Source organism: Anabrus simplex, chromosome 2, assembly GCF_040414725.1.
Source record: "Anabrus simplex isolate iqAnaSimp1 chromosome 2, ASM4041472v1, whole genome shotgun sequence".
Taxonomy (NCBI): domain Eukaryota; kingdom Metazoa; phylum Arthropoda; class Insecta; order Orthoptera; family Tettigoniidae; genus Anabrus; species Anabrus simplex.
In genome coordinates, this window is record NC_090266.1 from 511,184,879 (window position 1) to 511,211,756 (window position 26,878).

General features: G+C 40.2%; 1 protein-coding gene across 1 annotated transcript in view; it reads left to right on the forward strand.

Annotated features, from left to right (window-relative positions):
- The first annotated feature begins 3,502 nt into the window (after positions 1–3,502).
- The window catches only part of Ide (Insulin degrading metalloproteinase), a 644,148-nt gene continuing 620,772 nt past the window's right edge, over positions 3,503–26,878 (forward strand). Inside the window, exon 1 of the mRNA XM_067140877.2 lies at positions 3,503–3,659. The gene's annotated coding sequence lies outside the window, so the exon portion shown is untranslated. The remainder of the gene's footprint in view (positions 3,660–26,878) is intronic.

Consider the following 26,878-nt stretch of genomic DNA (forward strand, 5'->3'; position numbering starts at 1 on the left):
AAAAGAGCCCTGCTAGTGCGTTGATATATTCTCCTGGCCTCCGGAGTATTTAACGTATGCTTCAGCTTCACACAGTTGGGAATAATGTAATGGTCGTGACATCTCAGCAGGAAGCATAAAAAAGAAAGAATAGTTTTCTTCCCCTTAATTTTCTGAATTATAAAGCCTTCTTATAAGTATCCTCCCCGTAGAGGTTTTTAATGGTGCCAATGATGCTTTCACGGCCCGTACTTATAGACATGATATAGGCTTTTGGGCTTATGCCGTGTCAGGAAAATAAGGTGAAATTCTTTACGTTTCGTAGAGAATATTGCTCTGCGTCTTCGGAAGGAAATTTCGACTGTCCACACGAAAGGCTTCTCAGACAATGAGGTTTGAATTTAGACTATATCATAGAAGTGGAAGTGGTACACTCATTCGTCACCAGATGGCTCCCGGACGCGGTACAGCGCTAGCGTTCCAAGCGGAAGCTGTCGGAACCGTCAAAATCAGTCCGAGAGGGTCACATAACATAACAGGTGTACGCACATATGAAAGTATGGCGTTGACACAAGCCTGGAATGAAACATCTGGCGATGAGGAACGTACGAATTTGGAAAACCCCGAAACGAAATAACAATAGTGAAGTAACAAGGAAGGGAACTACCTACGTAAATCCTTAATGGCTGGCAACCACGTATTACTTAATTGATAGCCATTGTCCCTGTTAAAATTGTTAGGATTTCTACGTATTTCCACAGCTTCCCGTATAATCCTGGACCTGTAGTGTCTAGTGTGGGTAAGAGCTCGAGCTTCTTGGAACACGACATCATGACACGACGACAGAGCGTGCTCAGCTATTGCTGATTTGTCTATCTGGTTGAGACGAATATTTCGTTCATGTTTCTTGATACGAGTACCAACGGACCGGCTTGTTTGGCCAATGTATACCTTAGCGCAAGTACAGGGAATTTCGTATACCCCAGGGTTTAAAGTAGGGGCGATTTGTCCTTGGTTTTACCCAGACTGCGACCAATTTTAGTGACGGTGCCAAACACGGTTTTTATATTGTGTTACCGGAAGACCTTGGCAATTCGATCTGTGGTGTTGTAAATGTAAGGCATTTAGACAGATCCCGTCGCTTTATCCTTCTGTGAGCTTTGTTTGGTCGTTTCTCTGGGATGCAGGCCTCTATGAATTTGCAAATCGCTGTAATCATTACCTTTGAATGTGACTTTGAGTGTGTCCATCTCCACCTGGATATTTGATGGCTCACAAATTCGTCTCGCCCTCTTGTTGAGTGTCGTGAGAATGCCTTGCTTTTGTGCTGGATGGTGGTGAGAATCTGCATGAAGATAACGATTTGTGTGGGTAGGCTTATGATATACGGTATGTCCTAAAGAACCGTCAGATTTCTTTCTTACTAGAACATCCAAGAAAGGAAGGCATCCGCCCGACTCCACCGCATTACCTAATACCTTTGCCTAATACTCTTTGTTACCGCTGCGATTGTGGATTGTGCAATCTGACGTCGTTTTCGTGGTGTAGCTGGAGATTTTTCCCTAAAAATATTACGCTTTCGTCGAGTGGATTTAAGTCTGCGAGTCATGAGAACCGCTTAGAGCTTAGTAAAAAATCATTAATAGCTCTGTTGGCCAGAAAATGTTGTTACAGTTAATCTCCGCGTTATTTTGGAAACGATTATGCATAAATGTGCGTTTCGAAGTTTTCTTCTCCCGAAAAATCTCTTAGAGTGTATATTTCCACAACTTAAGAATTGCTATGTGTTTCTATACGTATAGTTGAACTCACAAGAGTTGAAGTCTGACATTTAAGCGGCGAATGCAGTAACTACGAAGTACGTTGCGTTGTAATTGTTACCTCATTTTGCGACATATCACCCTTTCATACAGGCTGAATTTTTAATCAACTATGTTGGTCTAATGCAATTCAATAACCTTTGACCCGTTCCTAAGCCCATGCTAATAATTCCGGCATTTAAGATAGAACACGTCATTGCTGATAAATATGATATTTCATATTCACTAAACTGATGATAACCTCAACAAATTCACATGTTAAATAGAGAATAGAACTATACAAATAGCCACTGATTAACTTACAAGAAAAATAAACTAACAACGAAAATAATAATCAGGAAACAAACACTTAAATTATTACATAAACCAGCAACAATTAATAATGCTAACCCAGTATTACTCCGTATAATATCCCAAAAGTGACTGAGAGCAAGTCAACCAACGTGGCGATAGCTTTCATAAATTTGGCATCTCTGTTATTGTTACCATAGCAGTAGACCATTTTCGAGCAGCGTTAGTCAACTGTTTCTCGCCGGTGGCGACGTGGCGTTAAACGTCAGACTTCAACTCTCGTGGGCCCAACTATCGGTGATGTAGTCGCTGTCTTCAAGCGATAGCCATATTAGTCTCGCGGCGTACTCCCTGTATTCTTTGCTCCCTGTTCTGAACGAATTACGAAATTAGCATACTGAGTTCGAGTGACGTTGATGGCGAAATACAACCTGTGGCAAAAATGTTCGGTGAATGAAGTCAGAACGGTCGATCCGGCAACACCGGCGACGTGCAACGCTGCACCTGCGTAGCAGTAGGTTTTGACCACCTGCTCCCAACGTTGATCAGTTGAGCATCGTGTGTGTTCCATGTACGACTTCTTTGACACAGTGCGTGTTTAGTGCGTTGGTTCTGAACTGCGAACAGGAGCACGAACGACCAAAAGGTCAATGCACAGTTTTGTTTTAAGCTTGGCAAGACACCGAAAGAAACGCATGCGATGCTGGTGCGTGTTTATGAAGATCAAGCAATGCCCTTGAATTGTGTGTGGGAGTGATTCGCTCGTTTTCGAGGAGCCCGGGAAAGTGTTTCTTACAACTGCCGTAGTGAATGACCGACGATCGCCGTCAGTAACGCAAACATTGAGAAGGTGAGGACATTAATAACGAACGATCGGCGATTAACTGTGCGCATGATAGCGGATGAACTGCAGATTAACCGTGAAGACGTGCGACACACAGCGAATATCTTCAAACAGTTCATGGCAAAAAGGGGGTGGTGCAACTTGAACATTCCCCACACTCGCCAGATCTCAATCCTCCAGACTTCTTCCTATTCCCACCACTCAAACTCGCTTTGAAAGGAAGGAGATTTGACGATATTCCTGACATCCAACGAAACGTGACAAGTCTTTTGAACACCATCCAAAAGGAAGCCTTCTTGCTAAGTTTTCAGGACATGTTTTGCCGATCTCAGCAGTGCATAGTATGGGAGGGGACTATTGCGAATGACAGTAAGGTCGCTGTAGTGCATTGTTCATCTATGTTGATAGTACTGGACTATTCACCTAACTTTATTGTCACAGTTTGTACAATCGTTTATTACTTGTCACTGTACTTACTCTTTGCTGCGTACTCATCGTATTACCTAATACCTTTGTCTAATACTCTTTGTTACATATTCTCTTTGTTTGTTACCGCCGGGATTGTGAATTGTGCAATCTGACGCGGTTTTCGTGGTGTTGCTGGAGATTTTTCCCTAAAAAAGTTATGCTTTCGCCGAGTTGTTGATCCGTGTGCATTTACTGCATCATTCAGTATACTCTGTTTATGACTACGTTTTTTGTTACTTCATGTAATAATCTGGAAGGTTAGTATATAGGTTTTTTCTGTAGGCGTCTGGTCCTGTCTGTTAGGTATATCATGTTTTGTCTGGTGTATGGATGTGTAGTTGACAAATTCTTCCCGTCTGTGACCATTTGTTCATATCTTGCACTGTTGCTTTGTTCAACCGTTCATTAGTAAATTTCGTTTGAATAGCTGCTCCCACAGTGGCACATTTTGCATTAAGTACTGAGAAGTAACTTACAGTGAGATAGCCTTGTGTAGATTAGTAATTTTTATCAGGTTTCTAATAGTACAGTCTGTATCAAGCTATCAAAAAATTATTACATTACTAAGGGCTAGGAGAAGCCTGTGTAGTAAAAGTCCAGTTGGGGCGTTAGTATCTATCTTTCCACTTTGACAGTTCATTAGTCCTTTTTCAACTTAAGAATTAGTACTTTTGGATATAAGGTGCAGCAATGTTTCTCTTTCCTCAGCTCTTTCATAACAGTTAATCATGTCAGTTAAAAATGGGCGACTTTGTAGTCTTCACACTCTTACCACTGAGTAGGGTTTTCTTTGTGTGCCGTCCTAACATTGTATGAGGATTAGTGAGGAGCATTGAATCTGGTTGCGGGAGGGGTATTTGTAGGTCTGCCCAGCTTGTCGTCTTTCATGTTTGTTGTACTTAAGTATGATTTTGTCAATAAGTCTCATCTGGAACTGATCTCCTGACTTCTTGTACAAGGAGTATAGTAGACATTGAGGGAGCATATGGTGGAAATGGTACTGTTAGTACTTTTTCAGTTTCTTGAGAGTACTTCAGTAGCTCAAGAGGTATGCATCACTCAGGTCAACTCTGCTCATCTGACAGTTCTAGTGAGTAGCCAACTTTGGTTTCCCCCCTCACCCTACACACTGGAATGGTGTCGTGTGTAGTGCTTATGAGGCACACATTTTTTATCCTTCCCATTCATAATCGCGGGCTTCCTGTCGTGGACTGCCACTTATCCTGGCTTTTGCGAGTGTTTTTCCTTGTTTTTTTGTTTTGTTTCTTTTTCTGGTGGAATGCTCTGTCAGTTTTGATACAGGGTCCCCATTGTATCTGTCTCCTTACCGCACAGCGTGTAGTAAATATCTGGGTGCGAGAACCAGTTTTCCATTGTTATGCAATACACTTTTTTCAGAAGTCGTGCCATGAGTTGGAAAACAACTTTCAATCCTTGTGGTTATTTCTTTTAGAGATTCATCAAACTGCATATCTTTCTCTAGGTACACCAAGAAATTCCAGGCATAACCGGATTTAGATTCTCTCAGTTCAAGTGACTTGATACCAAATCTTCAACGAATTGTAACCATTTGAGAAGGAGATGAAATCTTCTCTCGGAGAACAGGCCCAAAATTATTGGAGTCACTAATATCTGTTTAAGAGAAAAGTAGCTGCTATTGTCAGGTCTCATGAATGGTTTGTACAAAAAAGAATGCGATTAACATAATTTTATTTTTAATCGGGGTCAGTTCACTGATTCATTCTCAGAAATGGTTTCAAACTGTAAGTTGAGCATGCTTTTTAAAAACGATTGAGCATAACGGTGTCCCTACTTTGAGCATAACGGTGTCCCTACTTTTTTGTTCTGATAATTTGGGAGTGATAAACACTTCCGTAATATTCAAGCAGATTGTTCACGTCTGCAATTTGTATATTTAGTCCAGGTTGCGGAATAAACGTCAACCTAGGCCGCTCAGATCCTACTTTTACCCACCGAGCTGGATATCGCCAGTAGTTTTTCTGTCGTGTTCACTTGAGTCACTTTCACCATTGTGCTCGCTGTCACCTGTCATTTCAGTATTAGTCTCTCTATCAGATGACACCCCACTCTTTGAATAGTCACAGTGTATAATCAAGTAGTTCTCTTTGGAGACATTTCTGAGCTTTGCTTACACCTCCGATTATGCTCACTCTACCACTCTCAGCAGTGGTTTAGCGGTTGGATGGCCACAAGTTTAAAAAAAAAAAAATTGCCCAGTCCCGTGGTTTTAGTAAAGCGCTGCTGTGGGCAAAGTTTGAATTTAACATATAAGCGCAATGAATTGCATTCTCTGCTCCTATGATGAATAAATCAGCATACACATTGCTGAAAGTCATTTACAATGTGATGAGTACATATTCCGTTATGGGTACTTAAGAAGCCATGTAGCTATGACTATTTCTTCTGTCATTATTACCACTTGAAAGTTTAAAATTATTGGGAATGATTGAGAATTCAGTTCCTGTCAGACAGAGCAAGGATTGCTTGAAGACGACCTGACAGATGACATAATAAAAAATAATAATGTGGTAGTATAGTTCTCTCAATTACCTCGTTAATGACCGGCAACTCAAACGTTAAGAAGTAACACCTCGCCCCCCCCCCCCCCATACCGACAGTAACCAGATTTATGTCTGTCTACAGTCGCCTCCGTTGTGACCAATAGCAGATGGCTCTTGACCAATAGTAATGCTTGATTAGTCAGTGAAAGTCCACGTAGAGTATTTCAAAAGTATACCCGTCCTTAAGTCCGTTCGCTTGTCAGGTCTTCAGTGTGCACAGCTGCACACAGTTCTGTTCAGTCTTGCTGAAATACATGTTAAAATTAGTGCAAAATTGGAAAGGTTGCTGTTGTCTGATGTAGGTTATTCTGTGTTCCACAAGTAAAATTCTTTGTGGACATGAGGAATTTTCCCCAGATGAGTGGTGTGGGTTACTATAGTCAATGTCCTAGTTTGTGAACCAAGGGCAGCGGCTGTGTGGCCTAGTAAGTGGTCCTGCAGATCGGCGTAACAGTTGCTATGGAGTAGGAGTAGGCATCTCGGACATATTTTGAGTCATGGCCCTCCTTGTGCTCAGGCGGCTAGGACTATACAATCCACTGATGGTCCCTAACCTGTTAAGGGCCATTTTCTCCAAATCGAGTTAAACCTGGTATAAATTAAACCCGTTTAACTTTAGTACCTAGTTTAAAGTTGCGTCCATTTTCTCCACCAATTTCTGACACTCGTTTAGTTTAAACGGGCGAGCTGTCATTGGCGCTAACGTTGCCTGCACTGAAGGAATAGTCGAAGGCATGGTCGATTGGAATTGGCCAATCAGAGACAAGTAATTCAATGACCGACATTTTTGTAATAATATCAGCTGTTTGTGGCGAATTAATGCTATCGTACGTAGTGAATAAAGAACAAATTCGGCGGGATATTAGCTTTACTGATAAATAAATTGTTTACATTTGTGCGAAGTGTTGCATCATATAATTCTACCTATTGCTGTCTACAATTTATTGGAACGCACTTTTATTTCTTATTTTTCTCTGTCATGCTTTACCATAAACAAGTACCGTGGGCCTAATACGTGTCTTTTGATGTCTATTGTCTTACGGAACACACGGGAACGTTGAAATATTAAAATCCTGGTCTTTCAGCAATAGGCCTACGGTATTCCTTTCCTCAGAAAATCAACATTTATGTGAATTTCAATTAAACAAATTCCAAGCATGCACGGGATCTATCTCCTATCAAAATCCATCGCCCTCGGCCGGGATCAATCTCACAAACCTTGGATGTATTATTTGGAGATGTATTACTTAATTCCATATTCGTTTATAACATAACCAAGTTCGCGATATGTCATACTGTATGCATAATACTCTTCTCCCTATAGCATTAATATTTCTATTGCTGGTATGCTGGCAATAGATACGTTGAAACATTCTTAACTATAATCTATTCTATTACAAGTTTACTAGCAAGCATGAAATACTTTATTATTTTTCTGATCCTATAAATATATAATCTAGGCCTAGCGATTAGAAATTGTATACCACCGCCTCTCCTACCGTGCCGGTCAACATTCTGATGGTAACAATATTTTCGACAAATTAGATTCGAACCGTCTTGTCACGGATTCGGATGATGCTGACTTCACGCTTTAGCGACCACAGCCACCAGGTACCGCATGAAGAGCGGACGTATTACACAACTTATGTAGGAATATTTTTATGCTTCACATTTCAGTATTCATACCACGAACAGTATTTTACAGTATATAATATTATAAGGAGACTGCAATTTAAGGTCTGTCGTCCCCGTTGTTAATGAAAAAAATGCCTGCGCATCATATCTTAAAGCAACCAGAATCATTGCTTCTAGCGAAATAGCATTATTTCGTGCAGTTGACGTTTTAAATGAATCCTTCTTTTCGATACTAGACAATCCTTGCTGTTCGCTTATGAATTATAAATCCATCAAAGAACTCCGTTACATCTGATTTTCCAAGATTGTAAACTTTTGTTGGAACGCGGCTTCTTAACCTCTCTTGCACATCAAAATTATTTCCTATTTAACCAAAGACTTCAATAAATTCTCCTATTTTTCTAATGCTAATACTAGGTTATAACTTTAGTACGTTTTTCATTAAAGTGCTGCAGTACTGGTAGTCAAAACTAACCCTTCTATTAGGAAAATCACAGATACGTTAATAAAAGGTTGAATATAAACAGCAGTTTAAACCAACAATATAGAAGGTTTAACTCTGAGCCAGGTTTAAACTTGATACAAAGTTTAAACCATGATGGGGAAAATGAATGTTAGTTTAAACTCAGACTTAAACCAGATTAAAATAAACCTAGTTTAAACTCATTTGGGGAAAACGGCCCTAAGAGGGGAGATCCTCACTTGGACTATGTGTAAGTAGGGTAGCATCCTGCTTCATGAACTTACCGAGCTCAAAACATTTTAAGCAAACCTCGGACCTATGGGAGTAACGGATTCCCACTCACATTTGACAGGCTCCTTTGAAACAACTTGGTGATCGAAATGGAATTCAATGGGGAGCTATCAATATTAAGGGGACTTATGGAAGAAAGAAAGTAGAACTGGCTGAGTCAGCAAAGAGGATGCATCTGGATGTGCTAGGAGTAAGTGATCGATATTCGGGTAGAAAGAGAAGACGAAGAAGAGATAGGAGATTATAAAGTATACTTGACAGGTGTTAAAAAGGGAAGGGCAGAGTATGGGGTAGGGCTGTTCATCAGGAATACTATTGCATGCGACATAGTTTCTGTTAGGCACGTAAATGAGCGAATGATGTGGGCAGATTTGGCAGTTTGAGGAATCGGGACGAGAATTATGTATTCACCATGTGAGGATTCAGATGCGGATGAAGCTGACAAGTTTTATGAAGCATTGAGTGACATCGTAGTCATGGTCAACATCAAGGATAGGATAGTGCTAATGGGTGATTTCAATGCGAGAGTTGGAAATCGAACTGAAGGATACAGAAAGGTAATTGGTAAATGTGGTGAAGATATGGAAGATAATGGGAATGGGAAGCATTTGCTGGACTTCTGTGCTAGTATGGGTTTAACAGTTACGAATACATTCTTCAGGCATAAGGCTATTCACCACTACACATGGGAGGCTAGGGGTACCAGATCCATAATAGACTATATCTTAACTGACTTTGAATTCAGGAAGACCGGGCGAGTTGGCCGTGCGGTTAGGAGCGCGCTGCTGTGAGTTCGCATCCGGGAGATAGTGGGTTCGAACCCCAGCCCTGAAGATGGTTTTCCGTGGTTTCCCATTTTCACACCAGGCAAATGCTGAGGCTGTACCTTAATTAAGGCCACGGCCTCTTCCTTCCCATTCCCATTCCTAGGCCTTTCCTGTCCCATCGTCGCCATAAGGCCTATCTGTGTCGGTGCGACGTAAAGCAACTAGCAAAAAAAAAAAATTAAGGAAGTCTGTTAGGAATGTATGGGTTTTCTGGGGATTTTTCAATGATACGGACCACTATCTGATCTGTAGTGACCTAAGTATCTGTAGGCATAGAATAGGGAAATTGAAATCTGTCTGCAAACGAATAAGGGTAGAAAATCTCCAGGACGAGGAAATTAAACAAAAGTACATGGATATGATTAGTGAGAAGTATCGTACCGTGGACAGTAAGCAGGTTCCGGATATGGAAAGAATATGTGGCATACAGGGGTGCTGTAGTAGAAACATCAAGGGAATGTCTAGGAACAACTGTGTGTAAAGATGGGAAAAAGCGAACGTCATGGTGGAATGATGAAGTGAGAGCAGCTTGTAAACGTAAAAAGAAGGCTTATCAGGAATGGCTCCAAACAAGGGCCGATGCAGACAGGGAATTGTATGTAGATGAAAGAAACAGAGGAAAACAAATAGTTGTTGAATCCAAAAAGAAGTCCTGGGAAGATTTTGATAATAACCTGGGAAGGCTAGGTCAAGCAGCAGCTAAGCCTTTCCGGACAGTAATAAAGAATCTTAGGAAGGGAAGGAAAAAGGAAATGAACAGTGCTTTGGGTAATTCAGGTGAACTCATAATAGATCCCAGGGAATCCTGGACAGGTGAAGGGAATATTTTGAAAATCTCAACGCAAAAGGAAAGCTTCATGGTGGTATCGCGAACAACCAAGCTCATGGGGAGGAAGAAAATGATGTTGGTGAAATTACGCTTGAGGAAGTGGAAAGGATGGTAAATAAACTCCATTGTCATAAAGCAGCAGGTATAGATATAATTAGACCTGTAATGGTAAAGTATAGTGGGAAGGCTGGGATGAAATGGCTTACATAGAGTAGTAAGATTAGCATGGAGTGTTGGTAAGGTACCTTCAGATTGGACAAAAGCAGTAATTGCACCTATCTATAAGCAAGTGAACTAGAAGGATTGCAACAACTATCGAGATATTGATTATTATACCAGGGAAAGTTATCACTGGCATCTTGCAAGGGAGGGTACGATCAGTGATTGAGAGGCTGTTTGATGAAAACCAGTGTGCTGTTTGATGAAAACCAGTGTGGTTTCATATCAGGATCATATTTTCAGTATGTGCCAAGTAATTGAAAAATGTTACGAGAGGTATAGACAGTTGTTTGTTTCATGGATCTAAAGAAAGCATATGACAGGGTACCGAGGGAAAAGATGTTCGCCATATTGGGGGACTATTGAATTGGTAGATTATTAAAATCAATCAAAGGCATTTATGTTGACAGTTAGGCTGCAGTGAGAATTGATAGTATAATGAGTTTTTGGTTGAGGGTACTTAATGGGGTTAGACAAGGCTGTAATCTTTCACCTTTGCTATTCATAGTTTACATGGATTGTCTGCTGAAAGGTATAAAGTGGCAGGGAGGGATTCAGTAATAGTATGCGAACCTTTTCTTGAGCCCTAGTTTCCATTCAGCACTACAGGTGGAAATGTAGTAAGCAGTCTGGCCTATGCTGACGACTTGGTCTTAATCCGCGAGTGGTCGCTAGCCGAAATGTAACATGAGTGGTCGCGCGTGAGACTTTCTCTCACATTAAAGTAAATATGACATTTCTCACAGTTTTGTGGAGCGTAAGGATGAAATTTACTACTGAAATGAAACGCAAGTTCTACCTAATATATTTTAGATAAAAATGAAATGATTAGCTCTGAGAGAGAGAGAGATGGCTTATGGCTTTTAGCGCCGTGAGTGTCCGAGGACAAGTTCGGCTCGCCAGATGCAGGTCTTTTGATTTGACACCCGTAGGCGACATACGCGTCATGATGAGGATGAAATGATGATGAAGACGACACATACATCCAGCCCCCGTGTCAGCAAAATTAACCAATTAAGGTTAAAATTCCCGACCCCACCGGGAATTGAACCCGGATCTTCTGTGACCAAAGGCCAGCACGCTAAGCATTTAACCATGGAGCCGGACATGATTAGCTGTTTATAAAAGACACAAATTACTACTTTAAATAATATATGCAATTTACATAAAAATAACTTCCGTCCTGAATTTGTAAAAAATAAAATCTCACACATGCATTATATCTAGTAATATTTTCATACAAACCAAGGTTTCTGAACACAATAACATTTTCAAAAACAAGAAGTGCTCATAATGCAAATACTAACGCGTACAACAGGAGTAAGGTTCCCTCTCCACTTCAAAATAACACCAACGTCATTGGTCGCGCGATGAGAGAAACTCTCACACAGCGTGCACGGACTAGGGGACGGGGTGCTTACCCTTCAAATGTGAATCGCTCTACTCACGACAGTTATAAACTCAGCTAGAAGAGGGAACAGTCACCTCCCTTTCATCACTGTGAAGTAATATCACAATAAAAACTAATGTGAGAGAAAATCTCATATAGCGACCACTCGCGGGTTAATGGCAGATTGTGCCGAAAGCTTGCAGTCTTTAATACCTTGCAACTTGAAAATAGGTGCAATGAGTATGGTATGAAAATTAGCCTTTCAAAGACAAAATTGATGTCAGTAGGTAAGAAATTCAACAGAATTGAATGTCAGATTGGTGATACAAAGCTGGAACAGGTAGATAATTTTTAAGTATTTAGGTTATGTGTTCTCCCAGGGTGGTAATATACACAGTTCAAAAAATATTAGGGGAGCATGTTTTTGAACGTATGCCATGCTCCACGAAACAATACCTCACACCCAGGTATATTACCAACTAAATCTTTATTCTTTACCGTTGTTGAAGTATACAAAAATCATCGATGGATTCGCTTTCATTTTCAGAACACGAACAGAAATGTCCAAATAGGGGCGGAAACAAAGTGATGACAGTCCTCCAAGGTGGATTTTTATCACAGTTGGAGAGTTTCGGTATGATGTATGTCCTCCACGAGCATTTATCACAGCTTGGCACCTACGTGGCATGCTTCACATAAGTCGACGGAGGTCACGCGGTATCAGGTCCCATTCTTCAATGAGAGCCTGTTCAAGGTCTTGGAGAGTTTGTGGTGGAACAGGACACCCACGAACACTTCTGTCAAGCCTATCCCACACATGCTTGATTGGAATTAAGGTCGGGACTCGCTGCTGGCCATTCCATTCTGGAATGCCCAGTTTCACAAGACAGCTCTGATGATGCGCGCTACATGAGGCCTGGCATTGTCGTGCATGGGTACGAATTCAGGGCCAACACCCTATGCAGGAACCAACACATCCTATGGCATTATCTGCTCAATGTACCCCGCAGCGGTAAGATTACTACGGACAACTACAAGATCCGTACGGCCATCAATGTTGATGCCAGCCCACAGCCTCACAGAACCTTGTCCGAATCGGTCGCCTTCCTCGACAACATTTGGCATGTACTGCTCACCACGGCGTCTCCATACACGTTGACGTCCATCACCCTGTGTCAGGGGAATTTTGGACTCGTCTCTGAACAACAAAGCTCTCCATTGGTGAAGTTGCTAGTTGACTTGGGTACGGGCAAACAGAAGGCGTGCTGCGCGATGTTGCTGTGTTAAACGGGGCACTCGAATAGGACGTCTGGGTCGTAAGGACACTTCTCTTAACCTGTTCCTTAGTGGCTGGTCAGACACCACGACTCCAGTGACCCTCCTGAGGTCTTGTTGCAGTTCTCCGGCCGTTGCTGAACGATGCTGCAATGCACAGATGGTCAGATATTGATCATCCTCTAGGGTTGTTATGTGCCCACGACCATTTCCAACACTCCTTGTGAACTGGCCTGTCTCGTAGCGATTCCACAAGCATTGAATAACTGACGGAGAGACAGTGCGATCCCCAGCAACACGACGAAAAGTCCATCCTTCCGCGATGCAAATGATGGCCCTTGCAACCTGAACCTCATGAAGATGTCTCATGGGATGTTCTGGTTTACGTACAACGTGCTAAAAAAATGACAGCAGTAGTCTTTGTACCTCACGACGACTCACGGGCGCATCGCTATTCACTTTTGTTTTGAGGGGTCACCTGACAGTTTAATGCATGGCTACGCCTACAGATGGAGTATAACTGCAATTTGACATACCCTGAGTAGCTAAGGTCTCAAGGTATGCTGTACGACCATCGGAACACCATCTACCAAATTAACGTTCACATACCAGATGTTACAAAACTACTATCGCTGCGGCGCATACTGCCCGCACGGCAAGAAAAAAGATAATTTAGTGGTTGTAACATATATAAGTAACATTTCCTCAACAGTTGTTAACACCACGCAGATCGGAAAGACGCTCGTATCAGCAATTCCATGAACTAAGAATAAAAGAGCATCACTCGCCACCGAGCCTCCGTGTACAGCGAGCGGAGTGAGTACACTAGGGCTATGCCCATACAGGTGGGAACAGTGGCTGGAGGGAACTCAGAATGAGGATATAAAGGCTAAGTTAAGAATGAATTCGATGGATGAAGCTGTACGCATAAACCGGCTTCGGTGGTGGGGTCATATGAGGCGAATGCTAGGTTACCTAGGAGAATGGACTCTGTTATGGAGGGTAAGAGAACTAGAGGGAGACCAATACTCAGTTAGACTCAGTTTCTAACGATTTAAAGATGAGGGGTATAGAACTGAATGTGGCCACAGCACTAGTTGCAAATGGAGGATTGTGGTGACGTTTCATAAATTCACAGAGGCTTGCAGACTGAACGCTAAAAAGCGTAACGGTCTATAATGGTAATGTATGTATGAAATAACTTTAATAAAATGTCTCCAATAACGTCGTGTGATGTCGAGCTGAGTTTCTCCAGGAATATAAACATCCTGTCTGACTACCAAAGAGGCTTCCAGTTTGCCAACTTGAAAATGCACAGGATTATCTGTTGTAATTTCATTGACAATTGGAACTGTTGCCAGTTTGTTTTACAATTTCCAGTGCATAACAATGTGGAAGCCCTGCAGTTTCAAGATGAGTGATTGATGGTGATATTCTGTTGAAGTTTTATGTTATGTAGGCCAAGTTTCTGACCAAGCTCTTAGAAGAAATAAAATCTTCCACAATTTTAATACATGACAAATCAGAAGAATCAAACTCTTGTCTCACCCTCTTAAAGGAATCATCATTTCTGCAATAACATTGAGTAGCATCGAGCCAAGGTCCCCAGGTGGTAAGGATAGGTTCAGGATCTGCATCAGTTGTTTCATCCCCCAAAACCTGCATCTTATTGTTGAGAAATGTAGATCTTATCTTCTTTAACACTTTCAACACTACCATACTTTAACATGGACCCTGGCAGTGATCTGGGTCTTTTCATGAAATTTAATACATTATTGCAAAAAGCAAAACACAGTACATACCTGATTTTTGTATGATATGAAGGTGTCAGCGAACCAAAATGATAATCGGGAAGTACATATCTAATGTAATTTATTTATAGCTACTACTCTTACGAAAAACTTAAAAAAATATACAGAAAAACTTTCACATTTGAGTTATACCAGTAATTAAAAACCATCACTCTCATTTTTGTTCCGTATTGAAAATAGCGATCTCGCTTAGTTTACAAAAGGAGTATATTTATTACCCCACCTATTGTCCGACTCGTTGGCTGAATGGTCAGCGTACTGACCTTCGGTTCAGAGGGTCCCGGGTTCAATTCCTGGCCGGGTCGGATTTTAACCTTCATTGGTTGATTACAGTGGCCCGGGGGCTGGGTGTTTGTGCTGACCCCAACAACCCTGCAACTCACACACCACACATAGCACTATCCTCCACCACAATAACACACAGTTATCTACACATGGCAGATGCCGCCCACCCTCATCGGAGGGTCTGCCTTACAAGGGCTGCACTCGGCTAGAAATAGCGACACGAAATTATTACCCCACCTATTCAATACAATTAGTACCACATTATACCAATAAGCCTGCTCAAACAATAAAAATTAATCACATACTGTGATAAGATGAGTGATTGATGGTGATATTCTGTTGATGTCTGATGTTATGTAGGCCAAGGTTCTGACCAAGCTCTTAGAAGAGATAAAATCTTACACAATTTTAATACATGACAAATCAGAAGAATCAAACTCTTGTCTCACCCTTTTAAAGGAGTCATTTTTTAAAAAGTTTTTTCTCTTTTATTTAAAATAAGTGTGGAAAATATACCACATCCTAGTGAAAATCTGTAAAGTTTTCTTCACAGGATTGCCGCTAGAGGGTGTCCTTTTAAAAGGATAGTGGGAACATAGATATAGGATTTTTAAAGATGGTAAGTTTTTGTGTTGCTGTTTCTGAGACTTGCTAAATTTTACTCTGTTTTATTGAATACTCAGATACATTCCTAATGCCCTGAAAAAACAAAAAAGTTACACACTTACAGTTACATAATATATCCTTCCCTGCAAACCATGTGACCTTGCCACGGTGGGGAGGCTTGCGTGTCCCAGTGAAGCAGACAGCCGAGCTGCAGGTGCAACCATATCGGATGGGTATCTGTTGAGAGACCAGACTAAGGAATGGTTCATCGAAAGGGGGATAGCAGCATTTCGGTAGTTGCAAGGGTGGAAGTCTAGATGATTGACTGATACGGCCTTGTAATAATACTCTACATGGCTTAGCTGTGTTGATACTGCTACACAGCTGAAAACAACAGGAAACTACAGCCGTAACTAACTCTCAAGGACATGCAGCTCTCTCTGTATGAATGATGTATTGATGATGGCTTCCTCCCGGGTAAAATATTCTGGAGGTAAACTAGTCCCCCATTTGGAACTCTGGATGGGGACTGCACGAGAGGGGGCGATCATCAGGAAGATGGATACTAACATTCTGCAAGTCGGAGCGTGGAATGTTAGAAGTTTGAATCGTTGTGGTAGGTTGGAGAATCTGAAAAGGGAGATGGATAGACTAAAGTTAGATGTAGTTGGTATAAGTGAAGTACGTTGGCAAACGGGGGAAATGCAGGAGTTGGTTTAATATTGAATAAGAAAATAGGGCAGCGGTTAAGCTACTATGACCAGCATGGTGAAAGAATTATTGTCGTCAAGATAGACACCAAACCAATGCCCACCACAATAGTGCAGGTCAATATGCCTACTAGTTCAGCGGACGATGAGAAAATCAAAAGAATATATGAAGAGATAGAAGATTTAATACAATATGTAAAAGGTGACGAAAATCTAATTGTGCTGGAAGACAGGAATGCAGTGGTAGTCCAAGGAAGGGAAGGTAATACAGTAGAAGAATTTGGATTGGGACAAAGGAACGAAAGAGGAAGTCGGCTGGTTGAATTCTGCACTGATCATAATTTAGTCCTTGCTAATACTTGCTTCAAACACCACAAATGATGGCTGTATAGGTGGACGAGACTTGGAGACACTGGAAGGTATCAAATAGATTTCATTATGATTAGGCAGATATTCAGAAACCAGGTGTTTAATTGCAAAACTTTTCCAGGAGCAGACGTGGACTCTGACCACAACTTGTTGGTCATGAAATGCCATCTGAAGTTGAAGAAAGGAAAGAATCCAAAAAGATGGGATCTAGAGAAGTTGAAAGAAAAGAGTGTGAGGGATTGTTTCAAGGAACATGTTGCATGACAAGGGTTAAAAGAAAAGGCTGAAAGAAACACAATAGAGGAAGAGTGGATAGTTATGAAAAATGAAGTCAGTAGGGCTGCTGAAGAAATGTTAGGAAGGAAGAAAAGATCAACTAAGTATCAGTGGATAACTCAGGAGATACTAGACCTGATTGATGAACGACAAAAATACAAGAATGCTAGAAATGAAGAGGGCAGAAAAGAATACAGGCGATTAAAGAATCAAGTGGATAAAAAGTGCAAGGCAGCTAAGGAAAAATGGCTGAAGGAGAAGTGCAGGATGTCGAAGGTTGTATGGTCCTGGGAAAGGTAGATGCTGCATACAGGAAAATAAAGGAAACCTTTGGAGAAAGGAAATCTAGGTGTATGAATATTAAAAGCTCAGATGGAGAGCCACTTTCTGCAGAATGTTGTTATACCTATTCCCAAGAAAGCCAGTGCTGACAGGTGTGAAAACTACCGCACCATTAGTTTAGTATCTCATGCCTGCAAAATTTTAACACGTGTTATTTACAGAAGAATGGAAAGACAAGTTGAAGCTGAGTTGGGAGAAGATCAGTTTAGCTTCAGAAGAAATGTAGGAACACGTGAAGCAATCCTGACTTTACGTCTGATCTTAAAAGATCGAATCAAGAAGGACAAAGCCACATACATGGCATTTGTAGATCTAGAAAAGGCATTCAATAATGTTGGTTGGACCAAGCTGTTTTAAGATTCTGAAGATGATTGGGATCAGATACCGAGAATGAAGAATTATCCACAATCTGTATAAAAATCAGTCTGCAGTGATAAGAATTGAGGGCTTTGAAAAAGTAGCAGCAATCCAGAAAGGAGTGAGGCAAGGCTGCAGTTTGTCGCCCCCTCCTTTTCATTGTTTACATAGACCAGGCCGTAAAGGAAATCAAAGAGGAATTTGGAAAGGGAATCGCAATCCAAGGAGAGAAAATCAAAACCTTGAGATTTGCCAATGATATTGTTATTTTATCTGAGACTGCAGAAGATCTTGAGAAGCTGCTGAATGGTATGGACAAAGTCTTGGGTAAGGAGTACAAGATGAAAATAAATAAGTCCAAAACAAAAGTAATGGAGTGCAGTCGAACGAAGGCAGGTGATGCAGGAAATACTAGATCAGGAAAAAGTCTTAAAGGAAGTAGATGGATATTGTTACTTGGGTAGTAAAATAACTAACGATGGCAGAAGTAAGGAGAACATAATATGCAGACTAGCAAAAGCAAGGAAGAGCTTTCTTAAGAAAAGAAATTTGCTCACTTCAAACATTGATATAGGAATTAGGAAGATGTTTTTGAAGAATTTCATGTGGAGCGTGGCATTGTATGGAAGTGAAACATGGACGTTAACCAGCTCGGAAAGAAAGAGAATAGAAGCTTTTGAAATGTGGTGTTGCAGAAGAATGCTGAAGGTGAGATGGATAGAACGAATCACGAATGAAGTGATACTGAATCGAATTGGTGAGAGGAGATGATTTGGCTAAATTTGACAAGAAGAAGAGATAGAATGATAGGACACATCTTACGACACCCAGGACTTCTGTTGGTTTTTGAAGGAAGTGTAGGTGGTAAGAACGGTAGGGGTAGACCAAGGTATGAATATGACAAGCAGATGTAGGATGCAGTAGTTATGTGGAAATGAAAGGGCTAGCACAGGATAGGTTGGCATGGACAGCTGCATCAAACCGGTCTATGGACTGATGACTCAAACAACAACATAATATTTAGTGTTTACCAATTAATAATACATTACAGTTACCTATTTGTAAATTTTCAGTTTTAAAATGGATTTGCAGTATGTACTGCAGATCAGCAGTATGTAAAGATTGTCGGTTACAAGGAAAATGTCCAGATAGAGGAGGTGACTAATGCTAAAGAAGTATTAAAATTTACATATGATAACAATGATATTTACAATAAGATACAAAAGTTGAAAACTGGAAAAGCGACTGGAATTGATAAGATTTCTGGGGATATACTAAAGATAATGGGTTAGGATATAGTACCATATCTGAAGTACTTATTTGATTATTGTTTAGTTGAAGGAGCTATACCAAACGAATGGAGAGTTGCTTTAGTAGCCCCTGAATATAAAGGAAAGGGTGATAGACATAGAGCTGAAAATTACAGGTAAGTTTGACATGCATTACATGTAAGCTTTGGGAAAGCATTCTTTCAGATTACATTAGACATGTTTGCGAAATGAATATTCGGTTTTAGGAAAGGTTATTCCACTGAAGCTCCACTTGTAGGATTCCAGCAAGATATAGCAGATATTTTGGATTCTGGAGGTCAAATGGACTGTATCGCTATTGACCTGTCTAAAGCATGTGATAATGGTGGATCATGGGGAGACTACTGGCAAAAATGTGTGTAATTGGACTAGACAAAAGTGTGACTGAATGGGTTGCTATATTTCTAGAAAATAGATCTCAGAGAATTAGAGTAGGTGAAGCTTTATCTGACCCTGTAATAATTAAGAGGGGAATTCCTCAAGGCAGTATTATTGAACCTTTAGGTTTTCTTATATATATATATATATATATAAATGATTTGAGTAAAGGAGTGGAATCAGAGGTAAGGCTTTTTGCAGATGATGTTATTCTCTATGGAGTAATAAATAAGTTACAAGATTGTGAGCAACTGCAAAATGACCTCGATAATGTAGTGAGATGGACAGCAGGCAATGGTATGATGATAAATGGGGTTAAAAGTCAGGTTGTGAGTTTCACAAATAGGAAAAGTCCTCTGAGTTTTAATTACTGCATTTGTGGGGTGAAAGTTCCTTTTGGGGATCATTGTAAGTATCTGGGTGTTAATATAAGGAAAGATCTTCATTGGGGTGAACACATAAATGGGATTGTAGATAAAGATCTCTGCACATAGTTATGAGGGTGTTTAAGGGTTGTAGTAAGGATATAAAGGAGAGGGCTTATAAATATTCATTTATAGGAAGGGGAGTTAGGGATTTGAATAACTTACCAAGGGAGATGTTCAATAAATTTCCAATTTCTTTGAAATCAGTTGGGAAAAGGCTAGGAAAACAACAGATAGGGAATCTGCCACCTGGGCGACTGCCCTAAATGCAGATCAGTATTGATTGATTGAAGTCTCTGGTAAGACCCCAACTAGAGTATGGTTCCAGTGTATGGGTCCCTCACCAGGATTACTTGATTCAAGAACTGGAAAAAATCCAAAGAAAAGTAGCTTGATTTGTTCTGGGCGATTTCCAACAAAAGAGTAGCATTACAAAAATGTTGCAAAGTTTGGGCTGGGAAGAACTGGGAGGAAGGAGACGAGTTGTTCGACTGAGTGGTATGTTCCGAGCTGTCAGTGGAGATGTGGCGTGGAATGACATTGATATATGAATAAGTCTGAGTGGTGTCTTTAAAAGAAGGAAAGATCACAATATGAAGATTAAGTTGGAATACAAGAGGACAAGTTGGGGGCAAATATTCATTTATAGGAATGGGAGTTAGGGATTGGAATAACTTACCAAGGGAGATGTTCAATATATTTCCAATGTCATTGAAATCATTTAAGAAAAGGCTAGGAAAACAACAGGTAAGGAATCTGCCATCTGAGCGACTGCCCTAAATGCAGATCAGTATTGATTGATTGATTTGCTGAACTGCTGTATGAAGTGACTGGACTTGGAGAAGTGGAAGTAAGGATCAGCCATAGCAATAGCAATGGGTTGGACCACCTGCTGTGCTGTAAGGAAGAGAGACGTGTAAATAGACAGCAATTAGTGTGGCCATTCATTATAATTGTGTGTGTGTGTGTACAATTATTGGATCATCCCTAAATAAATTAGAGTAATAAAATAGAGGGAGTTTTATTTGTGACACTACATTTTTCGTTCACACCTATGGCTGCAGAATCACAAGGCTGTCAGGAGAGCTTACACGTAAACGGGCCATGTATAACTGGCCATGGGAAAAACAATCGTTCCTTAAATCCACACCAACTTTTTTTTGTAAAGACTGTTCCTGAGCTTTGTTGATTCTCGTTGCGAAGCATAGCTTAATGAGAAATTGCATTTGTTTGAATGGGATGTGATACAAGAAAAAATAAATTGACAAGAGGGTTTACCTTTTCAATACAATATATAAAGTAAATAATATTACATCAGTCTTGGGACTAATTTCAGCCAATTAGTGGCCATCTTCAGCCAAATAAAATTAAATGGATTAGGGATAACTAAAACATATGTATACCAGACAGACAACGTTGCAAGAATTAATTAATAACATTACATTTAATAACAAAAATTATGGATATGATCTTGTCATGATATGATATCTTTAAGTTGAGTTAGGACCTCAAGCAAAGAAGTAAGTCTGGAAATGATAGCCAGAATTAGGAATGAATAAACATACAGGAAATAAATTAAAAAGGAGAAATATTATTTATGAGACTCACTTGTTCTCGGAAGCAGGCAATGTACAAGTCAGTGCTTGTTCCCTATCCACTCCTTTGTTTACATGGCTTTCCTGCTTCCTCCAGCAAGTCAGTGGTTGTTCTACATCAGACATTAGAGGTGTGTCTCGTAAATAATTTTTCTCCTTTTAAATTTCTTTTCTGTATGTTTATTCATTCCAAATTCTGGCTATCATTTCCAGATTTACTTCTTTGCCTGAGGTCCTAGTCAACTTAAAGACGTATTATGACAAGATGATCATAACCATAATTTTTGTTATTATATGTATTTTAACGTTATAATTATTCCTGCAACATTGTCTTTGTCCGGTATACATATGTTTTAGTTATCACATAATCTGTTCAATTTTATTGGGCTGAAGATGGCCACTAAGTGGCTGAAACTAGTCCCAAGACTGATGTAATATTATTTACTTGATATATTGTATTGAAAAGTAGACCCTCTTGTCAATTTATTTCTTGTAATTGCACTTCAATACGGGAAAAAAAAAAAAAAAAAAAAAAAATTATAGCTTATAGGAAGTGATAGTTGGAAGGAATCAAAGGAATGCAGCGGATGGTTTCTCCCACACCACATCCTGCGAAGATGGTTGCCTCAATCACATTACTATCTAAAGACTTTACTTGCAGCCTGGTGTCGTTACAAATCTCAGGAGATATCAGATTCCGTTACAGCATTATAGGTGCTCCAACTTTCAGACTAAGATTGTGAGGTGGAGAACCTGGTGGATTTAAAGTGTGAAGGAGCTTCACAGGATAGTGGAACATGTCCCCTACCTTCACCACGGAGTCCACAAACTTACATTTCACCATCTTAGTGGGAAGTTTGTGCAATAAGGAATCATTGATGCTAGCTACGGTGTCATTCTCAGGAGTGAGAATAGCGCTTTCCTTAAGACAGTTCGGCCAGCGAGCCAGTGCTGTACTTTAAGTAAGATAGGGAATAGAAAAGGCAGGACCCGTCTCTCTTTACAGGTACAACACGGTGCAGTAATGTTACTCATACCATTATGCCACCAATAGCAATGAGCTCTATGCTGAATGAATCCTATTGTGGAAAAGAAAGGAAAATAGCTATGAGAAACAAACTACAGTGTTCAGGAGCTGTAGGTGAACAGAAAGGAAAACCTGGCAGAACAACTATAGCATTGTGACCAACATGAGTCTGAAAAGGTGGGAAATATTAAAAGATGTGTGTGATGAGTAAAAGTTACTTCGGCAAACTGTACAGTATGATAGAACGCAGAAGCACACCTGATCGTACTGCTGTAAATGAGAGGGGTGCGTGCAGAAGCTCGTCTTTGTTTTTCTATTTATAGAAGATAAAGGTGGAAAAGAAAAGGAAAATAGGATCAGCTATGAGTAATAGGAACTGCAGTATACAGGAGCTCTAGGAAAGCCAGGTACAAGAACTATAGCATTGTGACTGAGCAAGTGCCTGCTAATTTGGGCCACGTAGCGATCAGCTTTCATTTGGGAGATAGTTGGTTCAAACCACATTGTTGGCAGCCCTGAAGATAGTTTTCCATTGTTTCCCATTTTCATACCACGTAAAAGTAAGTTAATTAAGACCACAGTTGCTTCCTTCCCACTCCTTGCAAGCCCTTTCCTTTCCCAAAATAAAAATTGAATGGTGTTGTGACCAAAAGGAGTTTAGAACAGTGGAAAATATTAAGAATAAAAGATAAACATAAGAGAAAGATGTGTATGGTGAATAAAAGGTAGGTCATTGAACAGTATAAAGATGTCTGATAGAAAGCAGAAGCAGTCCGATTGTATAGCTATAAATGAGACAGCAAAACGCAGAAGCAAGTCTGATCCTATTTCTGTATATGAGGCAACTGACAGTGAGCACTGTAAAATTTGCTCACAGAATATCATAATCTCCCTGCAATATTTCTGCATGTCTTACACAAACTGCCAAAATGGAAATTTAATGCTCGCCTCATTAATGACTGTCAACCTGTGCTGTCTAACACTTAGACTGACGAGCACTTGCAGTTTGGTGTCAATATCTTGAAAAATGTTGGTTTTAGGGCCTTAATTCTTTCCAATCTTTACAAGGATCATTTACTTTGCCTGCCTCACCACTGATTTATCAGAAAACAGTATTGTTGCACACATGGAATCTGTTAAGCAGTGAAATCCCAATTGATTTAGAGTTTTCTAAAGCCTTTTCTTTTATTAGAAGCCCACTGCTTCTGAATCATTCTATTTACGTGTAAACATCGTAAAATTTTCCTGCTGCTTTATCTACTTGTAACGATTCACATTTGAATTCCAATCACATAAAATATTGTCTTTGATTTTAAAATCATATTAATCTGAATTGCTACATTTGAATGTTTCCACTTGCGAATGACCTTTCCTCTATTCTAACAACAATGCACTTCTCAACTTTCTGGACATTTTTGACAACTTCGCTCTATGCTTAAAAAAAATTTGAAACTGTTCCAACACTCTGGTCCCTAGTTAATCACTTTGCAATTGTCAAAGCCTGTCATGCCTCACCATCACCCTTTCTTCTTTTGTTAGACTCTCTGCTTGCTGCCTCATCTCTCCTCAGGATTTTCTCAGCCACATTTGTACAAGTTTCATAGAGAATATATACATTGTGGACAGTTAAGTGTTACCATATTTAATTTATGCATCAAAGGAGACTATACAGTAAATTTGAATTCAGTCAGTTATACAGGGTACGCACAAATAATTGGAGCGGTTTCAAAAAATTCCTGTTTATTTATTATTTGTTGTAACATTACAAAATTTTATACACAGACAGAAAAACTCACAAAGTTCGTTTATGAGCCTACAAGTGCTCGATATGTGCTCCATAAGTGACTCTACACCCATCAGCTCTATAGTCAAGTTCGTCCCACACCGACGTAGCATGTCACTGTCAACTTGACCAAAGGCGTTGATGCAGGCCCGCAGTTCTGTTAGATCAGCCGGTAATGGTGGCGTAAAAAATGCGTCTTTCATATAACCCCATACGAAGAAGTAGCAAGGGGTGAAGTCAGGAGAGCGTGGAGGCGATGACATGGGGGCGTGATCTTCATTCCTGATAAGACCAATCCATCTTTCTGGAAGTCTGCTGTTCAGAAGATAACGAACACGAACTTTGAAATTAAGTGGAGCACCATCCTGTTGGTAGATGAAGTTCATACTATTGGTCTCCAATTGTGGCATGAGCCAATTCTCCAGCATATCCAGGTAGATGTTCCCTGTAATGGATTTTTCAGTGAAGAAGAAGGGACCGTAAACTTCAAATTTTGAGATGGCACAGAAAACGTTGAGCTTGGGAGAGTCACGAACGTGCTGTTCACAGGTATGGGGATTTTCAGTCCCCCAAAATTCGTACATTGTACCTGCTGACTACCACTCAAAAAAATGCTGCCTCATCACTGAAGACATTCATCATCTTTCATACGCTCCTGAAAACTTGTACAAAACTCAAAATGGTTCACTTTGTCAACCAGCAACAATGCTTGGAGCAGATGCAAACAGTAAGGGCGCATCTGCAATATTTTCTTTAAGACTTTCCAAACGGTTGAACAAGGCATGTTCATTTCCCTCCTCGCTCGACAAGTTGACTCTTCCGGGCTACGTTCATAACTGCGTCGCACACGCTCAGCCGTTTCTTCAGGCGCACTAGGCCGGCCTGTTGATTTTCCGTTGTACATACATCCTGTAGTTTTGAACTGTTGATACCATCAGCGAATGGAGTTGACACTGGGTGGATCTTTCCTATACCTTGTTCTAAAGCTTCGTTGCACGGTTGTCACAGATTGGCTGGAATGAAATTCCAGAACAGCATACGCTTTTTCACTGTTAGTTGCCATCTTTGCAACTGTTGGAGTAGAGGACACATCATGTCTGCCGGATGTTGCACCTGTTGCGCTCTCGCTGGCAATGGGGGAAGCAAAATGTATGGACGGCTATTTAAACAAAACTTTGAGGGATAGGCCTACTTGGCTTACACCATCAAACACCATCACCACATCTCTAATAATATGGCTAGAAATAATTGACAAAAGCGCTCCAATCATTTGTGCGCACCCTGTAAATCTGGTCTTTTTAATTAGTAGAAATAAATACATTGTTCTTAAGGAGTTATAGAACATTTATCTAAAAAATGAGACTTGTCTTTCAGGTAGGTTTTACTGTAGCCTATATAGAATATTTCTTAATTCCATGTATTACATAAAGGTATTACAAATAGAATTGAGCTTACAATCTAAAATGTCCTCTTGTGTCGTTTTCATCATTATTTCCATCATCATAATGCGCAGGTCGCCTACGGGAGTCAAATCAAAAGACCTGCATCTGGTGATCCAAACTTGTCCTCGGACACTCCCGGCACTAAAAGCCATACGCCATTTCATTTCACAGAGCTCAGGCAAAGACATATTTTTAAAGGTAGGAATTATATTCCCTTTCAGAATTTCAAGCAGCTACAGACGTTGATTACCTAAAGCAAAAATACAAAACTATCGACTAGAACTGTCAAAGGTTTAACAAACTGTTGTCCTATAATAATATTCTTTATTCCATACCTGTTTGTGTTTTGCTCTTTCTGCTGTGAAAGCAAACATAGTACCTAATCATGTCAGAGGGGAAGAATCATATTCAAAATAGGTTTCTTAATTCTTGCATTTTAACCACTAATGGCTCACATGAGTTTTTAAGTTCAAGTCTAATGTTACACCAAAAGCATTTAACATGAAATTGTGCACAATCATAAGAGTTTGCTTTGGAGTTCAAATACTCCATTAAGAATTCTTAAAGGAGCATGTTAAAACTTATAAGAATTTAGAGGAATTCAAGACGTGTCCGTCGCTTGAGATCCTGTCCCACATGCTCGCTAAGTGAGTTTATTCAGAATGGCATTCAGAGTTCTAACACACATCAGTTCAGAGATATCATGCAAACTTAAATTTAAAGAAAGTCTAATACAGGAACGGGAAACTAGTTTTCCTCAAGAAATTTGTAAGCCTGTGTCCGAAGCCCACTCTTCCTTAGTTATTAACGCAGAATTGAATATCATGCTTAGATATAATTTCAGGCCAAGTATATCAGGTTGACTAAGCCGCTTCCCTCTTGAGTTCCAATGTAACAGCATGAACTGCGAGGGATTTGTTATATAAGTCCTTTACATGCTTAACCGGGAAGTGATGAAACACATTATCACAAGTCACATGGAACAGCAATGACAGAAGAGCCTAGATGTTTCCAGAGTACTGGTTACATCAGCCGGTGACTTGTTCTGGGGTAGAAGCAGTCAGGAACCATCATAGTTATGCGGGAGCAGCCATATGAGACATATAGTGCAGTTGAAGAGTGATATTGGCCAGTGGCGAAGCGTGCTAGTATCCACTGTTCCCACTGGTAACAGTTTGAAAATATAAAAATTGAGTATTCTTTGATACTAATATTTAATATTATTGTTTCTTTGCCTGGACATGCCGCG